General features: G+C 42.0%; 1 long non-coding RNA gene across 3 annotated transcripts in view; it reads right to left on the reverse strand.

Moving 5' to 3' along the window:
* Nucleotides 1-6179: 6179 nt before the first annotated feature.
* LOC101748255 overlaps nucleotides 6180-23944 on the reverse strand; it is a 42686-nt gene continuing 24921 nt past the window's right edge. The window contains exons 5-7 of one of the 3 annotated variants that reach the window (XR_006938894.1): nucleotides 17336-17456; nucleotides 15039-15125; nucleotides 6180-7052 (exon numbers count right to left, since the gene is read on the reverse strand). This is a non-coding gene — a long non-coding RNA (uncharacterized LOC101748255). The remainder of the gene's footprint in view (nucleotides 7053-15038; nucleotides 15126-17335; nucleotides 17457-23944) is intronic. The other 2 variants (XR_001465912.3, XR_006938893.1) reach the window with 2 other exon arrangements.

Below are 23944 nucleotides of genomic sequence, written 5' to 3' on the forward strand. Positions count from 1 at the left end.
GCTTTCCTGAGGAACAAAGCCCCAAAACACTGACAGAATGTCTGGAGCATATAACGTTGCTGGATCCTTCATTCTGCAGGATGGAAATGTTACTGAAATTAGAGAATCTCCTAAAGCAGTAGCAGAGGAATGCATCTATATGGTTAAAGTAATTGATTATTTCACCAAATAGCCAGAAGTAACCATTACTTCCCCCAGGTTGCATCTACTACAGTAAATGAGTCCTTGAGTCCTTGTTAACAACTTTCAGCCATGAAGGAAATTTAAGAGAAACACTCTTCTAACCCTGGACTTCAAATTGAGGAGAACTGAGGGAGAACTTTGGTGGAGTTCAGGGCTCCTTGCACTTATTATCCAGGGGCCAATGGGAAAGAGAACATTTTTTATAGCATTTTGAAAGGTTGTTTACAAACCGTTGGCCTAAAAGAAAAATCTTGGAAACCTTTCACTGTCAATATCTTACACAACCACTGGTCTGACATGCAACAAGCCAGATGTATCCTGCAGCAATACTCATGCAGAAGGAGCATGAAAGACAAGTTAGGTGCTAATGTTCTCCAAAATCCCATATGAGCAAGTTATTGCACAGTTATGGCTGGGTGAATTTGCAGTGAATAACTTACTAAATCAAAATGTTCTCTCTTTTTTTTTATTTTTTTATTTTTCCTGTATGGACATAGCCATGAGCTTCTCAGTTATTCAGTTGAAATTATTTTCTCAGTTTTTCTTTGTCCACAGCAATTCACTGCAAGATTAGACAAAATAATGTTGAAATTCAGAATATCAGAAAAAGATCAGATATTTCTTTTCCTTTATTAGATAATGAGACATTTTGAATTGAGTTTCTGCTTCAGTACTTAGGCTTTTGAAACAGAAAATGGCCTTGTGAAAACACTGCTTATTATTTACTTAAATGCTACTATTTCAACAGCTAGTAATAAATTAATTCAATAGGCTATTCTGTGAAAGTCAGCAGAAAAAAAACCAAAACCCAAAAACATGAATAATCAAACAATTTAAATCATTTAAACATAGAATTATCTGAAGTCTAAGTAATGTCTGTCTACTTGCAAACACAGTTTCATGCAGCAGACTGTATAAGATATACCTTCAAATGCATGCTAGAAGAGAGTGGTTTATGATAAAATGTAAAACTTCTACTTTCACACAAATTAACAAAACTGGAATTTTGAACTCAGAACAACTTCAGTAATTCATTTTAGGATGTGAAACACAGTGGCCCTGCTGCACATATGTATCGGCAATGGTGAAATACAGAATGCCATTTACACTGACTCCACTCATCAGGAAGAAAAGATCAGCCCTCCCAGTACTCCAGACGGACCAAGTTGTTTTTTTATCCTCTCTAAATGTTCCCGAGAAAAATTTGTGCCAAGCTATTAAGTACAGTGTCAGCATGTAACAATAGCAAAAAAATCTCACATGTGATAAAAGACTACTGAAAACACATATTCCATATTGCTCAGTGGTGCGCTTGGTGCATTACAATGTATTTTAAGGCATTATTTTGTTAAATCCAATCTCTTCTTGACACTTACAATTTAAGAGAATTAAGGTATTTTGTATACCACTTGTTACTCTCTCTGCCAAAGGGGAGAAGAAATTCCACAGAAAGGAAATTACAGAGATAGAAGTTACCCAAGGTGATGGGGATATGGAGTTAGACAACATTTATGTTTCATTTTGCTAATGGATTACAATACTTCTCTTTAGTTAGAAGCTAATGGATAAAGTAGATACGTAGAGGGCTTGCTTTTTTAGTGTAGATGCATTGTAAGTTATTCTTACTAAGTGTCAAAATGAGCCCAAGTGGCAGATTATGTATTTGCTTACCTACATTTAACATTGGCATCTCTCCATTCACTCACACTAGGATAAATAAACTGAGGCTCAGGCTCTGGCTCTGTATTCACCCTTGTTTGATCTCACTCTAGATCAGCGATGCCAAACCACCAGCACTGGCAAACGGAGATCTGGGCTGGCATCAGTGACAATGAGCAAACAACACTTTCCAAACACGTGTGATGCCAGATACCAAACAGCACCCTCCCTGCTCTAGGAGCTCATTGCTAGAAAGGCTTTCTGCTCTGAACTCTACAGATGCCTCCTGTGTGGGGCCCAAAGGGCCAACTCGACATTTCTCTTCTGCTGTCTCCAACAAAGAAATCCACTGTATTTATCCTGAACAGCAACATGTAAGTGATTACTGCTGACCCAACTAATCCAACAGTGTGGACAGTTCCAGCTCAGTAATACACAAGCAGACCCAGGCCGAACAAAATTTTCAACAGCCCTATTTCAAACCACTGAGCTATAACTGATATTTTGTTTTGTTTTGTTTTTTGTAGGACACTACAAGACAAAAGCAGAAAACTACCTAGGAAAGGCACACGTGAGAAATGGAAAGAGAAAACTGAAGGTTTTTAACTGAAGGTCTTCTCACAAGAATGAGCTCAGTGTTTCAATTACTGAATTGTCTGCTAATGGGGGTTCCTGGACCAGTGTCTTGTCCTGGTCCACCTGGACCTTCGGGACTCAAGGTCGTGTCCTCTTCCAAAGGGGAGAGCCCCAGCTCGATGCCTTGCAGGGGCTGTGCTCTTACTGCACGCAGACACAGCCTACCTCAAGCCAGCTGCTGCCATTTAGATAGCATCACCCCTCATTCTTCACCCCAAACGTCCTCAAAAGAGGCAACGGGACCTCTGCTTCTACAGGGCCAGAAACTGCACGGAATACCTTGACCCTCGACCAGATTACGAGCACCCGCGCCAGCCCTGCAGCCGCAGCGCTGCCCCCCACACCCGCACCGCCCCACGGCCCGCGCCCCGCCGCAGTGACCGCCGCCCCCCACCAGAGGGCGTCACGACCCCGCGTTCGGGCGGCGCTTCGGTCCCTCCACCGCCCCAGGTCGGGAGACCCCGCCGCCTCACCTCGGCCACCCCGTGGGGGCCACGCTGCTGTTCCGGACCGCCGAGTGCCCAGCAGAGGCGAAGGCTGCTCGTGAAGGAGTGTCCCTCTGTGCATTGACGCTGTTCGTGGGGTTGATGTGAAGCCCACGTTTTGGGGCCGCATGTGTCTGCATTACGTGTGCCTCTGCGTGTGCACACGTCCAAGCCAAATCCTTTCTCCTGACCCAGTGCCTCACCGCCAGCAGCCCATAGTGGTCCAGCTTCTTGCTGCATTCTTCCCAGTGCTGGCCCAGCTTCTTGCTGCTTTCTGCCCAGTCTCAACCAGAAGGCAGTGGTCCTCAGTAACCGTTCCTCAGGGGGTTCAGGGAGATGCTCTCAGTTGAATCTGTCTCCCTGACAGAGTGCTTGTAGGAGGAGGACTTCAGTCACCAGGAGGTGACCTCCTGAGGAAACTCAGGAGAACTGCGTAGCTTTCCTCCTGACTACAGCCCACCCTCTGCTTTTTGGGCAGCATTGTCTTCTTTTATTTTTTATAAGTGGAAATGAGTGACTGGTATGGTGGGGCACTGCTGAAAAAAAAACCAGTCATAAACGTGGATAATCTGAGCTGACTCCTTCAAAGTTCACACCCCACGAAGCTGCAGAGCAAAGCCAAGCGGATGGGAGAGGTACGTTTCATAAGAATCAACTGCCTGTTACAGAACAAGAGCAGAGAAAAGTGATCCCCTCAAGACAGATATCACTGCCAGACCATATTGGTAAGATGGCAAGTTACAAATACAACTGAAGCCAGAGAATTTGCCAAAGGAAAAGAAAAATGACAGAAAACAGATGCAAAACAAAAAGATGCCAGAACAAAATGTGTCTTAGGCCAGCGCTGGAACACACCGCAATCCCTCACCATTCAGGATGATTTAAATGGATGGAAAAGGGATTAAGGTCTAATCCAGCAGTTGCTCTGTTTGAATTAATCTCATAGGAGTCCTTCAGGATACATATATTGGGAAAGAAGGAGAAAGAAGGAAAGAAAGGAAGCAGTTGAAGGACTGGACCCTAAATATGATCTGAGGAGACCTGAAATACATCCTTGAGCTACACTGTTTTTTAAATACTGATTATCTGATCCAAACTCACCCAGATATTTCATACAGAAAAGTGGGCATTGCTAATATGAAGTTCTTTCCGAACCCTAAGCCTCCTGCTAGTTTTTGGCTGCAGCAGAGGCAGTAGCCATTTCATTCACACTCACTGAGATCCTCTTCAGCACTGCAGAGCCTTCCTTGGCTGTAATCTTGCTTTCAAATGCCACTGAGTTTCTGGGACAGTTTCAGCTATGAGGAGACTGTCCCACTGGGTCTTGGGTTTCCTGAGAGCCTGAGTGATTAAAGAGATTCTTCTTCCTTTTGAACTCAAACATTTTCCAGAGCTGCCTTCTCCCTGAGAAACACTATCAATCTGAGGCAGGGCTCTGAAATATCTACACCAGTACTGCCAAAACTGCCTTACATATTTCCGAGCAGTTATGCAGCCTTTAGTAAATCACCTAAGCATGAGCAAACTGTGCTTCAGGCAGAGAAGAAAAAAAAAATCAAAATGCTGGGGATGAGTTGTGCCTTGCAAAGCTTAAGTAGACACACTGGAAAGGAAGACAAAATAAAGTACTAGTCCCAGCTCCTAATATGCAAGATCAGCATCTTGCTTCTATATGTGTTGGTCCCCTTTATGTGTGCAGGTGGGTGTATCCATGGCAGGAGCCATCTCTCAAAAATGGAGCTCTAGAAATTGCAGCCAAATGCTGCAGTCCAAGAACTATGTACTCATTTCAGCAATACTGACTATAAACAGTGTAGGGTTTGTAGTTCTCCAGCAGCCTTCAGCCTCTCTGGAGGGATCAGAAGTTCCTTGCAAAACAGAGAACACTCTAAAGGATATTGTAATATTAAAAAATAATCTACCAACACAGAATGTCGAGGGCTGTGCTTGGTCCTGCACCTTTTCCCAAGTAAGACCATTACAGTGGTACATCATGTAGAAAGCACTCTAGGCCACAAACTCCAAGAAGAAAGGAGCCTTTTGAGGAGTCAGGGTTCAGATTAAAGTATTTACCAGTTTGCGGGGAAGTGAAGGGAGGGCCTGAATAAATTCATGCAGGAATAAGGAAAAATTACAACATGGGAATGTCTGGGAATATGAGTTCTCCTTTCCCGTTTCAGAAGCAAATCAACAACAATGTGATCCCGCCTCTGTGGAGGAAAAGAAAGAGATGAACCCTGAATGGCAAAGCCTCCTACTCAAAACATTTTGGCTCATGTGTGATGAGTGAAAAATTCCAATGGCAACCAGAACTAAATACTTACCTTTGAGTTGCCCATGCTGGGCACATGTGAATTACCCACCAGCAATATGGAGGAGATACTGGCATCTTGTGATACAGACAGCTGGGAAACAGAAGTGAGGACATGGGCAATGCCACTTGGCAGGAAACAAGGGTCACAGCTGGGATATCAAACCTACAGCGTTAGCAAACGTGGATTTGTGCTTCAGTGCTATTTTGAGCATAACACACATCTACCTTCAAACATCACTGTCTGCATTCTCATTTTTCCAGGAAAATATTGGCAATTGTATTACCCTACCAATATCAACTGTGCATTTGTGTCTGTTTCTGTACAGCCTGTGCACTGGAAATGTGTTTTGGCTTCGGTTCAAAACTACTTCAGTGCCCCCAAAGAGATCTTCATTGTTATAAAGGCTTGCTGAGATTGTTTCCAGTTTATGCTTAACTGTTTCTAAACCCTGGGACCTATGCTTTTGGTTGTCTACTGGGGAAGAGTGGCAAAGATTAAAGAAATGCATGCCTTTGGCTGCATACTTTAGAATAAAACAGCTATGGTTTTCAGGAACCTCTTTTAAGGTGTAGTAAATCCAACTTTCTAAATGCCCAAGGCTGTGTTTATCTAAAAGTATCTTGGGGGAGATTGCTATGTCTATTAATCTGTTTTCCTGTTTCCTTACCTCAGGGCTTAAAGGCTACATAAACCAACCAGCTAGAAGGCTGTTAGGGAAAGTCTCTGCAGACAAGCATCTCCCTCTGCCTTCTGTGCTTAAGTAACGCACTCCTGGTACAGGGAAATCATTAAAGGCTGTTATAAAGCAGGAGCAATAGATGAGGGTGATACGATAGCGACAAACCAGCATGATTTCTGTCTTAGAAGAAACTATGTGTCTCAGACCAGTTAGAGGCCTTTGAAAGAGTTAACAAAACAGCAGATAAAGGACAACCAATGGCTATATTTTATTTAGGCTTTCAAAAGGCTTTTGATAAAGTTCCTGAGAAGAGGCTATAAAGGAAACTTAATAACCACAAGGTGAGAGGTAAAGTCCTGCATGGATAGTGGGAGAAAAAAGCCCGTGGTTGAGAGAGTGGAAACAAAGAGTAGGAACAAATGGTCCATCTCAGCATGGAAAGGGTAGGGTGCACCAGGGATTAAAAATAAGATGTGTGCTTGGGACATTTATTAAGGATTTGAAGACCACTGTGAAGAGCAAAGGTGACAAAGTTAATGTCACATAAAATTAGGTAGGTGAGTCAAATGGAGAGGTATGAGAAGCTGCAGAGATTGACAGGATGAAGAAAACAGAGAGTGAATGACATTAAATGAAGGCAAAAGAAAAAAAGTAGTAAATAGATAACACTACAAACTGCGCATGCACGTGGCAGGGATTTGAATTACTATTAAGCATCTCAAAACACATCAGTAGGTACAGCTCAAGGAAAGTGTCTGCTGACTGTGCAGAGGTGGTTGAAAAATACAGGCATCAGTCTTTGTGAGAAAGTGTTTAAAAAACAATAAAGAAAATACTATAATCCTGTGGCATCATTTTAGCAGACAGCATGATGCATGTTTACCTTGGGCATTACACTCAGTCCCAGCCCACCTTGCCACAAAGGAGGAACAAGGAAATGAGCCGGTGATGGACTCGGTGAGACTGGGTTGCCTCAGGTTCTGCTCTTCATACTCAGGTTCACAGGAGGCTCCAAAGGTGCAGCCTCCAGCAGGAGCTTTTTTCTGAGGAGAGGGTAGTCAGCGCAGCTCTCCTTTGTGTAGATTCAACTGTTACCTGAAAGATAGGAGTTCACACAACAGTGTTTCCTGTCAGCTGGCCAAGAACAGTTGCCTGGTTTGATTAAACTTTGGGGAAGATGGTATATTTGAGACATTTTTGCTTCCAGATAGGTTAGAAATGGCCAACTATTCAAAGGTCACCGGTCACAGTGAAGGAAGAAAGACAAACATACACATCTGTAGAGACAGTATTTACTAAGCCTAGATGAATAAAAGCAATACTAGAAGTTCATTAAAAACAGACAGAAAAGAGTGAAGTAAACGATGGCAGAAATACAATAGACTTGGCTATATTGTTACAATATATATCAGATAAATTTAATAAATATCCCTCTAGATATACTGTACCAAGAAGCCAGGTGTATTCTTTGTCTTTCCAGTTACACTATAAAAGCACTGGCACACATTTAAACTAGAGTTATTAAATACATTTTATGGCACTGTAATTGGGTTTGTTGGGCTTTGACATCTATCTTTACTAAAAATTGACACTTAAAATCAATATTTATTTGAGTCTGACAGTTATCACAAGTTAAAGTTTTTGCTCAGTCTTTCAGTCATTTTTAACAGTAGGCAGAAGTGTGCTCTGCATCTGAGAAGGTAGGATTCACAGACAGGAGGCACCCAAAATCAAGGCTTACTGAGTAAAAAATGCACATTACTAGGAAAAAAATGTATATTACTAACCTCTGGGACTCAGTGCTGAGAAGAATTATGGAAAAGGAAGATTTAAAATTTTGGTTACTATGTTAAAACGTAATATCATGAGCTACATCAAACCTCTTATGGAACAGATAACGTCCACATCGGTAGGTGAAACATAATAACTGATACAGAGAGAACAGGAGGAAGACTCAGAGTTGACCACTAAGGAATGAATTTCATCTCAATTATTTTCAGCTATCTAAAAGCTAGGTATCTAAAAGCCTCTCCAGTGAACCAGAAACAGATGAGTGCATACAAGGTGCTGTCCTCCTTCAAAGTTCACAGTATTATCCAGTCTGTCAGTCTGCTGTGTCAGAGACTAACTGCTCTTGTGATGGGTAGACTCCACAATCACTCTGGGCAGCCTGCTCCAGTGCTCTGCCATTCTCAAAGTAAAGATCTTTCTCATGTCCATATGAAACTTCCTGTGTTTGTTCTTGCCCCTTGATCCTTGTCCTGTTGCTACACACTACTGAGAAAAGCCTGGTCCCATCCACTTGACACCCATCCTTTCGATATTTACAAGTGTCGACAAGATCCCCTCTCAGACTTCTCCATGCTGAACAGTCTCAGCCACCTCAGCCTTTCCTCATAAGAGAGAAGCTCCGGGCTCTCTCTTTGTGGCCCTTACAACCTTCTCTGAAAAAGGGTACCTAAATTGTACTGGTCTGGCTGGGATGGAGTTAGCTTTCTCCAGACTAGACTGTATGGGGCTGTTTTTTTGGATTTGTGGCTTAAGTTTTGATACCACACCAGTGTTTTGGCTACTGCTGAGCAGTGCTCGCACAGCATGAAATCTTTTCCTTTCTCCCACTTTATCCTGCCTCCCTGCAGGGAATAGGCTAGAGGTGGACAAGAGACTGGGAGAGAACACAGTTGGGGTAGCTGATCTGAATTCTCCAAAGGGACATCGTATGCCAATACAACATCATGCTCAACAATGACACAGGAGGTAGAGGAAGAAGGGGATAGGGAACTTTCAAGGTAGATAGTGCTCAGAGACTGGGTGAGCATTGTTCTACTTGTGAGAGATGGTGACTGATTATCTATGGGTTTTTTATTACTCTTTTATTTCCTTTAGCTATTAAATGAGTTTTCTTACCTTTGTTCTTCATATTCTGTGCCCCATCTTGCTGTCAGGGCAGGGATGAGTGAATGACTGTGTGTGTGCTTGCCTGCTGGAGCAATTGCACAATAGCAGTAATTCTATGTTCATAAATGAAACAGGTGCACATATGAAAGGAGAACCAAGTCAAATTTAAGTCTCATAAAATGGGAGTAAAACAACACCAAAATGTTAATGTTTGAGTAAATCATAGAGAAATGAGTGACACTGACTGGAGATTCCTGCAGAACACCTCAATAATATTTTGCTGATTCTCATGACCTCTATATCAGATGAGGCTTTGCCTATCCGTTCCACATGCAAAGAAGAGATTCCTGTCCAAAGTTATATCTATGAAGCAGTATTTAATGTGCTCCTGAGCAATCCATCTGAGTGCTACGCCTGTGGCAATATCACAGGAAATGCCAATGCACAGCACAGAAAATGTCAGCTTCCTACGAGACAAGCAAAGAAATGCTATTCCTTTATGCTATAATGTGATGCCTCATGTAGTTTTCTTGAAGATAGGTATTTCTAGGTTTATGTTTGGCTAACTGAAGTTTCTGCAGCTGGAGCACATGCTAACCTGCTCCACAGGGCCATGGTAGTAGTGGAATCACTATAGCGAAGGACACTAATGTGTCCCAGCTTTGATTTGCTGTGTGGCCACAAGTAAGTTATCCCACACCTCTTTATTTTCTGTTCCTTTCCTTCATATTTCCGGATTATTAATTTGGATGTACACCTTCAGACAGAGTCTGTCTCAGCTTTTTAGACACACTGGCAGAGATGGATGACCTCTTGAATAGCAGTGACTGCTTGCAGAGACACATCCTGACAATGCAGTGCACTGTGCTATGGTGGCTGGAGCTCTAAGCGCTGTTGGCCTCTCCATGGTCCTCTCCATCACTGGAAGAATCTGGCAGGGTATGCAATTGAGTCCCATGGCAAACAACTGAGGCTGGTATCCTCAAATGCCGCTGGTTTTGCTTTCTTCCACAGATTACCCAGAACCTTAACACAGTCTTAGCTTTGTTACTGAGGCAATTTCCACAAGCCACCTAAATCTCAGGGGAGGCAAGCTGGCCACTGTCAGCGGACAAAGGAGCTCTCAGATTCTTCAGGTGAATCACATAAGTGTTGCTAGTCTCCAATGGAGGTGACTATCACAGGAGCAATTTCCATTTCTTAAGTGAAAGGTTCTGCAAAATCAGGAGAGAAACAGGGAGGGGGGCCTATGAACTAACAAGCAGCTCTTAGCAGAAGTGTCTTCAATAAAGGTGAAAAATAACCTCTGTTTATTTCAGACCTAAAGCCCAATGAGAGCAGGGAGGAGGAAGAGGATTCCAGGCCATGGGAGCAGCCAGGCAGAGCGGCGTGTCTCTGGCACAGGCAGAGTGGAGGACATGCGTTCCTCAGGGATTACACATAGCTGCTGGAAGTGAAGCCTGAAAACCAACAGAATGGAAGCTTGGAAACCAAACCCTGGGCTGGAGCTGGTAATTTACCTTATTTGAAATAAAAACAGCTTAAGCTGAAGCTAGCTGGAAATTCGTCTGACTTGAAGCTGTGAGCAAAATTAGCATAACTCTCTGCAGGTTGGAACATGGGGGAAGCAGAGTGAGGGATTGAGCCTTGATGGCTGCCAGGGGAAGGCAACTGCTGCTGCTTCTGCACTGCTATTCAGAATTATACCTTGGAGCCAAAATCATTGCAAGACCAGGCTAGAAGACCATAATAGTGCCTGCTGGCCTTAACAGCAACAAGCAAAAAAAAAAAAAAAAAAAATTGCAGTGGAGTTATCATTAAAAGGAATAAGAGTATGACCAGCCCCCCAGATGGGTAGAGCATGGTAAGTACTAATGACAGACTGAAACATCTCAGCCAGGAGTCTGTCAATGTAAATCAATGCAGCTATGCCTCTGTGAAGCTAGGCCAGTTTATTTCATTAAGAACTCAGATCTGGAATGCAAGTATGTATAGCCTATGTGTGTAAAGTGCACTGTGCTGGGGGGGAAGGGGGATGAGAGAGCCACAGTCTGCCATATCATATTGAAAGATCCAGGATGTCTCTCATGACTTAGATTGGGTATCAGAAGCCATCTAATCATAGCGGTAGCCAGACAGGCTAACTCAGCCATGCGAGCTAATGTATCCTGTTGCTGCTTTTAGACTAATTCCAGTCCCCAAGCTAATTCTTGCAAAGCTAGCTTGTAGAGTTAGCCTGTATAATTCAACACTACATTGCATTGGCAAACCCTTAAGGAGCTTGACTGTGTATGTGCGCGAGCGAGAGAGCACAGTTCAGTGATGCTGTATTCACAGGGTTATGTTTGGTGCAGGTTTTTGCCCGTGTACTCATGATGAAAGATCCATTTCTTCTCCTAATGTTCACAAACTAGCCCATGTGTCACTAAGTCACTTAATTAGAAAGACATAGTGATTAATGTAACCAGCTATAATAGGACACAACAGATTCTACTTCTGAGTATTTTCCCTGCTCTTACACTAGCAGCAATAATGGTAACAATAGCAATAACCTCTCTTTTCCATTTAAAACAAGCTCTTTCTCAAGCATCAAGACTTTCCATCAGCGCGCAGATGCAATTCATTGTCACTGCATGAAGTGTAAGATCATGTTGTGTCTGAACAACATAAGGCTCTTACAACAAGGTAATATTTTTCCAAAGCCTGAAGTGACTTTCCTAGACAATGAATACTACAGCATACTTAACAGAAATGATCCATTTAAAAAGGACTCTGAATGTGTATTTTCACATAGAACATGCAGAGTGGTCGCTGTGTCGGTGGTGTGCCATCTCTCACCATTTTACTGATTTGGTTTACATTTTGATACTATCCTTATGTCTCAAGATCTCTGCTCCATTTATGGGAACAAGCAGCAGAGTGGAATGAGTGATCAGCAAGTTCTCCGTATCTGCAATGAAGCATAAACATGAACGAGCACAGACATGTTTAGAAGACCAAGTAAGTATCAATAACACTTTCTCAGTGTTTTTAATGAAGTTGTTTGGAGCAGTGAGAGTGTAGAAATTGTGTCCCACTTGAGAAATAAGCACACATCCATGTTGGGTCAGCTGAGGAGAGCAGTAACAGCAAGCACACATTTCCTAAGTGAAGCATTTCTGTGTGAATATCTTCTGGCTCTAAAACGCAGGCCCCAGCTGAAATTCTGAAATGAGTTATCTTCTATATGTCCAGGATTCTACGCACATAAAAAGAGGAAAAAATACACGGAGGGCTTTTTTAAAAATCTGTTTTTCCAAGGAGAAATACTGTTGCAAACATAAAAGTTTTTCCAGGCTTGCCCTGGGCACTCCTTGAAATACACCTTATAGGCAATATGCAGTGAAACCTCTGACTGTCTCCAGGAGATATTCATCCTGCCTCCCCTTGGCACGCGGGGTTTCCTGTCCAGCCGCACTGAATTTATTGCCTCATTGTGGAGGAAAAAAAGCAAGGCTAGCGACAGGCCTTATATGGGCATGGAACAACCAAGAATAACTAGAATGGAAAAAGAAAATAAAAGCAGGTATAATTACAAGTCAGTTAAATATAAATCACGACAGGGATAAGAGGAAAGGAACAGCATGCAGAAATCTGCAATATATACAGGTGTTCTCCAATTTTCTCCCTCCGCCTGTGGATTAACAGGGCTGAGAAGCGTGTAGGGGCATTGTGAACAATCTTCACATCCACTGGGTGGGATTTCCAGCCACTGACGAGCATAAGGGAGATAAATGATGAAACAGCAGCATTAAAGAAAGCAGTGACAGGAGGCTGAGATCTTTTGGCTGGGTTGGTTTGTGCTTCCATTACTGCCTGGTAACACATAACTCTTTATGAGGGCATAAAATTGCTCTTTACAAATGTTTTTCTCTTTCAAAGGTCAGCAAAACCACAGTGAAAGTTAAAGAGGAGTGCATAGCTCTAATGGGACTGCTGAAAGCAGGCAGACGCCTTGAGGGAAGGTGGCTTAGTCTGACATCTCATAAGGGATGACCATGACCCCTTGTCCTCCATCCGCAGGGTTGTGGTCACCACCACAGATTGCTAGCACTTGTGGCAGCCAGGAGGGCACCTGGTGGCTGCTTTTACCATGGTACAGATTTGGCAGCCTCACTCATGGACTGTAAAACAGCACAAGCCCTTCTTTATTCAGATCAGAGTACAGGCCAAAAAACAAGAAGGTAAAGTCACACCAGAGCTGGCCAAGGTAGCCTAGTCCCGTTAGCAATGAAAAATGGCTTTAGCTCATAGGAGAGAGTCACAAACCTAAAGAAAGATTTTTTCAGAGAAGCCATTCCAGTTCTGAATCAAAGGCACAGTGCTCAGGCAATGTGGAGCAGCACAGCTCCACAGACAGTTCACACCAAATCAGCTGCTGGCCAGTCAGTTAAAAAAATCCCTCAATTGTTAGTCAGTCTGTGCTTCATTACTTGATTTCCAGTGATTCTATCCCCAGCTCCAAGAGGTGACAATACCATTGAGAATCTGCTGATTCAAATCCCTCCCTCCCCACCAGAAAGCCAGTGGGAAAAAGGAAAAAAGAAACACAAGTCGACATTCTATTTTTCCCCCTTCAAATAAACCCTAAATTGCTTCTTTCATGCACTCGAGGTTTTGAGCAGGGTAGGAAGCTCTGATATAAAATGGGGCTACAATTTTGTTAAAGACAAGCTCTGCAGCAAGCCTGTGAACTCCAATAAATTTGTAACTCTGTTCCCAGTCAGAAAGAGAACAATAGCCTCTCCTATTTAATTGTGGATTGCAGCGAGTGGTTTCATGCTCAAACCCTCTTGTAATGTAGTCCTCTCCTTTTAATCATCAAAGGTGATCTCTGCCAAAGCAGCTGACAGTTGCATTTGATCAAGTGTAATAGGAACAGTCAGATCTTCCAGGATCCTTGTAGTTACCCATTTTCCATGTGTAATTCCAGTCTATTTCATACAACTTTAATATGACAACTGTATTACAAAATTAGAGGGAGGATTTGGGGTGAGATGACTCACTGCTTTTTTTGGTATAGAATCCAATCTCAAGACAAAAGCCATTTTCTACCTCCAGCCCTGCTGCTGACCCCCTGCATGACCTTGAACAACCTTTGATGTCTAGATTCCTACTTCCACTTTGCCTTTGCTATTTAGACTGTGAGCTGAGCAAAGCAGAGACTGCCTGTTGTTGGGTCTCTGTAACAGTTAGCACAGAGGAGCATTCACATGGAGTTGGTGTCCCTCACCATTAACACCAGCACATCTACATTAGTAAGTATGTAAATATTTATATTTATCGCAGTACTTATGTATCTCTGTACATAGTCACACAAACATGCTCCAATGCATTTTAGATTTGAGGACAACTACTTCAGGTGTGAAGGATACCAGTTTTAAAAGCAAGAAAGAAGACCCATCCTCCACCCTTCAAAACAATTGCACTTCAAGGAGATATGTCAGGAGAACCTCTGGACTTTGCCCTGCAAGTTTTGCAGTTTGGTTTATGCTGGCTCTGACAAAGCTTAGCAAAATATCTACTGTGTGTGCCAGCTGCTAGATAGACTGCCAAGAATGCCCAGTGGTGGCCACCACTTGGGTGTAGATCACATCCGCTATGCAAAGCATCCATCCTTCATTTTATTACGCCATGGGTCAGGAGGAGCATCAAATCACTTGCACTCGTGTCAGATGTCAGCATTTGGGAAGGCGGTTGGTGGTGGGGAGGGGAGGGCGGAAGACAGTAAAAATGAAAATGGTTCGGTTAATTAATTGCAAGCACTGCTTGAAGGACCGGCACGTATATTTAATCAGTTGCCTAGTAACAAACGGTGTATGATGTGAATGCTATCAGCCCGCGGCGTGAGCAAAGGATGGTCCCTTTCTGTTTTTATCAGCCGCCAGCATGCATTCTCTGGGCATTGCATGCCCTTGTGTTCAGAAAGGCTGCTTTGCCACCTCACAAAAGCCACATGGTGGCAAGAAGTACCCCCCATTCTGGCTCTGCCATTTCTGCTCCTCCCGTAGACATCTCAGAGGGAAGACTGTCTCTTCTTACAGGGAGTGACCTTTTCAATGGTGAATCAAATGACAAGAAAAATTATCCAGATCTCCCCTCCCCTCCACCCACTCTTTTTTCTTTATGAAGTTATCTACTCACTGGGAATAGAGCACAGGCACCGCTGCTGTTCACGTTCTGTTACTGACACCAATGTCACCATTAACGGTATATATCCTCCATAAAAACCTGTGCAGGGAAAACCAGAGATTCGTTGGCACTGGGGCAGAGGCAAAATTAATAAGATAACAGGGTTTTGTGGTAGGTCTTTTTGTGTGTTTTCTTCTTCTTCTTCTTCTTCTTCTTTTTTTTTTTTTTTCAGTGACCTTAAAGAAAGAAGGACAATGGATGGATAGATGCCGGATTGCAGCACATAAAACCAGCCCAAGACAAACTGTACAGATCTGTTTCCTGTAGGTGAAAAAATAACTCATGACATGACAGGCAACTGAACGTTGAGTACTCCTCTGGTGCTAGTTTTAGGAAAGAATTTGACAACAAGAATTTGCTTGTAGTTTTCCACCACCCGCATGCCGTTATGTTAGCTGGGCCTGATAATGCAAGGACACAAAAATCACTCACACCACCAATCCGTATTCTGAAAGAGAAATATAAAGAGAACATCCATAAAATAAAAGCTCCCGTTTATGTTTTAACATGCCATGACAATGTTTGTGTGTCCTTATCAGGGCTTCCCTCTCCTCCCTCCCCCCTCTCCATTTGTAAATCCCACTGGATAAAAGACTACGTCTTCCGTAAAGAATTCCCACCAGAAATCTTTATAAATCCTCCATCAGTGAAATACTCTGCTGTCATGCTGAGCAGAAGCTAATCTAATTAAGACGAAATCTGCTAAATTTAATAGCCTGCTATGAATTTTTACAGACATCTGGTAACTGGAAGGTTGGAACGACTCTGACACATCAAATACACATTGTCCAAATGACCAGTATTGGGCCGATTATTTTCCCTTTTTCAGTCACTTGTAGCCAATTCAGGATGCAATCACCCCCTTAGGATATGCCTGTGTGACTCAATCTCAAATTAATGGAAAGCAGAACTGGGCCCTGATGCTTCCTCTAATGTTGTTTTTCCTGATTAATGAAGGATCAGGATATACATGCATTATATTTCATTGTTTACTAATGCTGTTGTAAAGGACCAATGAAAAACACTTTCTGACTTTCTGTAGTATGTTTGGTCACCCCTTCCCTCCTCTTACAGGTGGGACATGACCACTGTAAGTGTTATAGCATGAGTTTGGGCATCTCTTCACACTTGTCTTCACTAGGTGCAGGAAATGAACCCACACTTGACTGACAGTTTTCCTCAGTCAAAATCCCACATCATGTCCTCTGCCTAAGAACAGTGTGGCCCAGTGGAGACCAGAGGAGCTCCACTATTTTAGACACTTCTCCCCTCCCCAACAGTGAGCAGGATAAGGCAAAGGAATGTTGGCATTTTTATCCCTTAGTTTTCCAGTGTTAAAAACAGTTGAAAACCTCTAGTGCTCCCCAAGAAATGGTGAATTGAAACATTAGGAGGCTGTTCATGTTCTATGAGCCATTAATTTGGGAAGGGGGCCTGTTTGCAGATGCATGTCCTCCCCATTTCAGCAAACCACAGTCTAAGAACATCATGTTGATGAAGTCCTGGTGCTTTTGTGGCTTACTAACTTCTCAACAAGAAAGCACACTAAGGCAGATTCCACTGGTGTTCTGCTCTCCCAGGCAGCACTCTGAGCTGGTAGTAATAAAACCACAAATAAATACACACACATCCACACGTACACAGTTTACACTCATAGTTGTGTCATTTTCAGACAGGGCAGACAGCATACAAGGCATAACGCCAAACTTTTCAAAGTAGACAGTTTCCAGTTTAAAACATGTATTTCTTTATTTGCTGTCTTGATAAACAAACCACTATCCTCAAACTCTCCTCAGCTATCACACCCCACACCCATAATAAAGAGCTAATGTAAATTCAGCAACAGTGAGAGTTGTATTAACCTGATGTGATGAGTTAGGACCAGAAAATTTGATCTCTTTACCATCCACCAGTATTAAATCTGAGTGGTGTGACTTTTAAACATGCCAAAGTGCCAGGAAGTTACATTTCTAGCTTCTGGAATCCTCAGGCGCTGGCTTCATTAAAAGGGAATAAACACATCTGAGGCCAAGTGCAGAAAACTGGGTTCCTTGTAAACAAAACGCCTCAGTAAAGTAGTATGAATGCTGCTGTAGCTTAGTTGGAACATTTGTTCTCTGAGAAGGGACAGGAAATCCAATGGAAAGGTTTGGGTTTACAGCTGGTACATGCACAGTCTTGTGCACAGGAGAGTCTGTTTGACAGTTGGCACAAATTAATGTTGTACCAATGGCAACATGTTGACTTACTCCAGGCCGGGCTTTTGCAGTCAGCTCCTGAAACTGCTTTTCTTGGAGCAATGTTGATCCTCTGCAGTCACAAGTAGCAAACCCTGTATCCCCAAACAGCCAGATGGTACTCTGCTGCACTCTGTGAGGAAAAGAGCACAATAATGCTACTCCCATCCCAAAGGTTACAAAACTGGCCACCTCTGTTCAGCCATCATTAGACCCTCATTCCTCAATGGTATAAGAGCTGGGGAATCTTGTGCTCACAGATTTCCCAGCCTCCCATCTTCCCATTGCATTTCACTGCTTCCTTCCAAGTGTGTACCACTACACTCACTCAGGAATAGCTTCACCCCCCACTTAAGACATTTCATAAGTTCTTGGTAAGACACAGTCTTGACCTGCTATGGTTTAATTACCTGAACAGAAACAGATACAGTCTGCAGAATGATGTCTATGACTTTGTTACACAGTGACACTGAATTACTTCTGTGGACCAGACTAATGACAGTTATTTTTTCTAGGGAAAATGTGAAATTAACCTATAATGGTGTAATGTGATTCTAAAAATGAGATCTACATTTTGCTTATAATAACTTTTGATTATCAATATCCATGTTTGCCGTTACTGTCCATTCAGAAAGAAATGAGAATGTATGAAGGGCAGTAAAGTTGCACAAATGTTCATTTCATCGATGATAAGTAAAATGGAATTTTGAGTAACATACATGATCAAAGCATTAGGTAAAAAGTATTTGAAGTTATTATGCTTCAAGTTAACTTATACACATTCTAAAAACATCTTAAAAAACCAGAAAAACACATAATCATAGAAGTAGAAATGTCATGTTTGTGGCATGTAGTTTATTCTTTATCATAACATTTATAACAGAAGATTTCTCCTTTGTCAACTGAATCTATACAGTAGCAGATTTTTGTTGCCTTTTAAAAAGTCAAAATTGAATTTATATTTGCAGACAATCTAAGAGTTACTTTTGTTCACCTTTAAGAGCAAAAGGCAGTGTCATAGTGCTCTTGGATTTTAAACCCTTCCAAAACCTTTATCTAGTTATCAATTTTCTGAGAACCTGAAATTTCTTCTGTAGTTATACACTTCAATGTTTTTCTGCTCAGGGGCCATCCAGGAGCTTTTCTCACCAGCCACAATCAGCCAAGCTTCTCATGTCTGAATCTCACCAGCACAAGCCCTGCCTCCACACTCAGGAAAAGCTCAGAATCATCTATTATAAAAACATTCACAGCATTTACACGTGTCCTCTGCAGGCAAGACAAGATCATGCTATGGTTTTCACTGGCAAAGTTCTACTGACCACAAAAATATAAACTAATTAGCATTGCTCATTTAATTACACAGTGGCCAACTCCTTTAATAGGTATGACTAGGAAAGCTAACCTCTAGACATGATGCCGTCAAAAACTGTATCTGGGTGTACTAAAACTTTAAATAGCACTTTTCACTGAGGATGATTAAAGCAGTCCCCTACAATATAAACTCTCTTGGCTATAGCTGTTAATCTAGATTATGCCTGTGCAGACATGTCCAGGATACCTGCTTGCTGCTGTGGCAACAGCAATACAGTGATTTTCTCTGACTTGAGAGCTGCAGGTCACACAGGCATTTATTCTGACACCATACAAGTGGGACATTGTTACCCAGTGAGTATCTCCATAAGGTTGCACCTTCCACCCCCCCCCCCCCCCCCCCCAGTGGTTTAGAAAAGTGAAGCAGTGATCAAAGGAAGGGCTAAAATTCTTTGCGGGAGCTCTGCCTTCTGCTAACAACATGAGAGACTTTTCTCTCCAGTGTGTAGGAGTTCACTTCATGACAAAAAACAATTGTGTCAAAACTCTCACCCTACCCCATCCATGTGTAAGGAAAAGTACAACACTTGTCAAGAGGCATGATACGGCAAGAGACAGAGCTCAGAAATCAACACGTTCTCCTACTTTTTTCATATGCTTTAACTGGAAATCCCTCCAGGTCACGAATCCATCATGCAGACCTAGGGAGCCACAGATCAGCAGCCCTTTCCATCCACCCAGCTTCTCACATGTATTACGAAGGGAAGCTTCCACCCCTTCCTCATGCAAGTGCCTAAGGGAAGACGGGAACTCGGGAAGAACAGAAGGCAGGGTGAGAAAGCTCCAGACCTCCAAAGCCCCTTCGCTTCCTCACCTTCCTGCCACCAGATCTTTCTGTCATCTGAAGTGACACCTCAGCTGATGTGCAGAGGCTGCTGCCCATGTTCATCCCCCTTTCTGACTTTTCTGTGTTTGAACCCTGCCCTGGGTTAGCTTTGTTCTCACATGTTCAAACCTTCATTCTCAGCTGGTAATTTACATAGGTGAAAGAAAATTTAAGCTGAGGTCAGAACATTGTCTCAGTAGCCAGGAATCATACTATATTAGCTCAGCTAATGAAGGCAAATTTCAGGGAGCATCATTTACAGTGGACTTGTTCTTGAGACAGCAGGCTGGAACAGCTTGCCCTATCAGCTTGATGCTGGAAATCCTGAAGTTGCCACTGTGGTGCCAGGGTGAGGAGCAACCTGTAGGCACTATTAGAGGAACGGTGTCACTGAGAGACAGATCTGAGATCAGAAATAACCATGAATCCTCATTAAAAAATGTATAATACAGACAGGCCAGTGTGAAAAGCTCCAGCCAGGATTAGCACCTGCACACCGGTTAGGGCAATGGTGTACATTAAACACTCACTTTCATCTCCATAGGAGCTTGCAGATGTGTTGGCTCAAGTGTCCCTGAATGGAGTCAAAATAATTTGAAGCTCCTCTGTGTTGAAGAACAGTTGCAGCAAAGCAGAGCTTAAAGCCCAAGCCTTCCTAAACTATTTAGGGCTTATATCCAGCAGTGCCAGAGCCAGGTGACCCACAGAGGGGATTTAGGGTTTTACAATGCTTGCACAGGAAGGAGGGTGGTGGAGCCAGAACTTGATATACATGCCAGGTACAGCAATATACCTAACCCACCATGAACAACTCAAATTTAAAAAACAACTGAAGACCTAAAGATACACTTGATCTTACTGCAAAAGAGTTTAGCAGCGTGGTCAACACAAGTTAAAGACTTTGGGTCTGCTCTGTTACTGGTGGAATTTCCCAGTTCAGTAGTGAGCAGATATTTGTGGCCCACAATAAAATAAACCAAACCTTCCATCACACCGGTAAGGACAACATCAGAATTACAGAAAGAGAATGAGGCCAGGACTTATCAATACATGTGGTCACAGTCATGGAGGGGAGATAAAGGGCAATTGCAAACAGCTAAATTCAAAGAAGAAAGGAGATATTGCTCCCTAGTGCAAAACAGTCCAAAACTAGGTCAGGAAGAGCCACCCTTAGCCCAATATCAATCATGTCCCCTAATCTAGACGAACCTCTGAGTGTTTCCTTTCAAGTTATCTGCTTCACTCCCTCAGGACTCAGGGTATGGTTTTATAGCTGCTATTTTCTACATCAGATATAAAATGCAAATGCATGGGAAGGCACAATGAAGTTTGAAACTGGCCCAGAAGGAGGCTAGAAAAATGGAGAACTCCGTGTCCCTGCCTGATGAAAGGGAAGGAATCAGTAATGCTAAATGTGTAAGTTCAGGAGATAAACACTCTATTAAATAAGCGTATCCATTCTGAGCCCCTAAGCTAGCAGAGTGCAGAAGCACATGCAAAATCAGAAATGTTTGAGTAGCCCTGTTTATTTCAATGGAATTACTCCCATGCTTAAAGTTATGCACATGTCTAAGTGCTCTGATGTACTCCAGTCTTAGAGAGCAATTACTTTTTCACGTCTTGTGATTTGTCTATAATTTTAGCATCCAAGGAAGTTTCGAGGTTAAGCATTATTTTTTTAATTGTTACAAATATGCCATTTAATAGTATTGCAAGGGAATAGATGGGTCACCCATTGCATGAAATAACTGCAATGACATTTTTGTTCCTAATCCATTCTGTCTTGAAACTTTGAGTTTACCCTTCTTGGTTAACATAAATACTCATTTCTATTCATATAGTAAACAAATAATTTCACCATGAATAATTTTGGTTGGATTTCATTTAAATACTTCTACCAGTAACTGATACTGGTAAACCACCATGGCAGTTCTCACAAGCCCTTTGGAAATGGGATCCACATTCTTGCCGTACAGGCTGTTTAGGTTACCACACTACTGCAGTCTACAGTTTCATATGAGCATAATTTTTATCCAAAGCCTTGTAGCCCCTTATATATATGATCATTTAGTGATCCACACTAAAGCAATGAAACTTTGGCAGGTAAAGTTCTTCTGCATGGTGTGCAGGACTTATTGTTTCACAGGTGTGCTTGTTGAGCTGTGCTGAAACAATTAAATTTTAAATTAGTTGAGATTTTGGAGCAGAGAATATACAAGATTTGTTGTAATGACTCAGACATATATATTTATAAAGCATTTATATCCTGGGGTGAAGGAACCCAGAAAGCTGGCAAGAGGAATCCATTGGTTTGCTATGGACTGAACAGGGGCCTCAAAGATCAATATGACAAGAAAACCGGAAGTTTATAATGGACTGCTTAAAACTAAAGCAGTTGACAAGAAGTGTTTTCTAGCTGCTGTGCTTGAAAACTCCTTAACACATTGAGCATAAAGAGCCAAACCTCCTTTCCTCTTCGGAGGTTGCTCTCCAGGATTTACCCTGACACTTGCTGAACAGACTGCATGAAAGAGATGTCTTGTCTTGTTCCTCTGGTTATCATTCTTGCTTCCCCCCCCTTCTCCCCTCCCCCCTCAGAATGATTTCAGCAAAGACCATAAGCTTATGACAGAGTGAATTTCTGATCTTATCCAATCATCTGGGCTGTTTGCAAAACTTCAGTAGGTGGCAGCGTTTTGTTGATAAATGTTTTGTTATCCAAGTGATCTCATTTAGTGCAACTGTTGCAATATTAATAAACTGAACTTATGATTGCATTTGCCAGGCCTGAAAATATTGCCATCCTATCTGGCATTTGCTCTTATCTGAACTGACAACAACATCCATTGTATTTATAAAAAAGGAAAGTCTCTGTGTTTATACGTGTTAGGGGCAGAGGGGAAAGGGAAAATGAGGGGAGAAGCAAAGACAGATTAAGATTAAAACAATGATGTTGCTGGATGCGTAATTTGTTATTGTAAAAGATGAGCTCTCTGGCAGTTCTGTTAAACTGTCACTGTTGGGGAGCGGATGCCTCGAAAGAATGGTTAATGAGTTATTCCCTCACCTCTGGCTCACCAGTCCAAATCAAGCCAACAGTGACATCATCTGAAAGTTTTACCACTTGATAATTGTTTGGTAATCTGAATTCAATTGTTACTGGATAGACAAACATAACAGAAAAAATAAATAACCCCATCAAATCTGATATTTGAGAAGCCCATATTTTAAAAGACATCAAGGCTCAGTAAAAGGAAGATTTCAGTAGAGATGAAGAGGGTAAGTGCTTCTTAACCGCCATGTAGGGAAAAAAGAATGAACTTACATTATTAAAACAGACCCTTTATATGAGTACATGTATATACATACACGTGATTAGCGGAATTTAGTATAAATAGATAGCTATTTTCTATTTAGATTTCCATTCAACACAACGTCAGTATTACCTCTTACAGAAAATAACTTCATTTTCAGTACAAACTCCAAAGCACTATTCTAAATGTAAAGAGCAACTTGTGAAGAGGACTAGCTTCACAACCACTTACCTAGCATGCATTTACTTGAGATTTAAAAAGAAAAATGAAAATCTGTGACTTGGTTGCACTCCCTCCCCCCCCCCCAAAAAAAATTAAAAAAAAATAAAAGTCATTGGTTTTATTACATACCCTTCAGCTTAGAACTCACTTAAATACACTAGGCTTTGGGCTAACTCCCACAACCACTGAGATCTATAACAAAAGAGGAGAAAGAAATTGAATCAGGCCTCTAAAGAATTCATTTGGACTAACATAAATCCTCTAGAAATTAGATATGATAAATAGAGCAAAGGCACTGAAGGGGGCCTCATGACCATTTTTGCATATATGGACATAATTTTTATTATTCAGGAAATTCCCTAAAATTGAGCAATCAAGAAGAGAAAGACAGAATCAATGTTGCCAAATATCAAGGTGATGTAGACCTTGCAAAGGAAGTTGCATAGAGATTAAAAGGTCTTTCAGCCGTGTGAATGAAAGAGAATTGGAAAGAAAAAAAAAGACATCTATGCTGTGATACTGACATTGAGATCAAACACCATTTAGGTATGGCTCAAAGCCTAAATAAATACCTGTTCTCATCTTTCAATACGGATTTTAGTGTTGATTCTAGGGGCAAAAGTTCAAATGACAACTTTGGACAAAGACGTCAGAATAAAATTATGCATAAAACATCAAAGGAACACTCTGATGGCATTAACAGCAGATGGTTATGATGGCTTTTCTTCCCACTATGGGCAGTGTCCAAGAAGTCTTTACTTGTCTCATCCCAGATTGCAGCCATTCCACAACCAGGACACAACTGGCACTCAAAAGTTCATCAAGGCTTTAAATTCTTATGCCAGCTTTGAAGTGATAGTGAATGGCAGTATTTTTATAAAGTGA

The sequence above is a fragment of the Gallus gallus genome, chromosome 3 (assembly GCF_016699485.2).
Source record: "Gallus gallus isolate bGalGal1 chromosome 3, bGalGal1.mat.broiler.GRCg7b, whole genome shotgun sequence".
NCBI classification, from domain to species: Eukaryota; Metazoa; Chordata; class Aves; order Galliformes; family Phasianidae; genus Gallus; species Gallus gallus.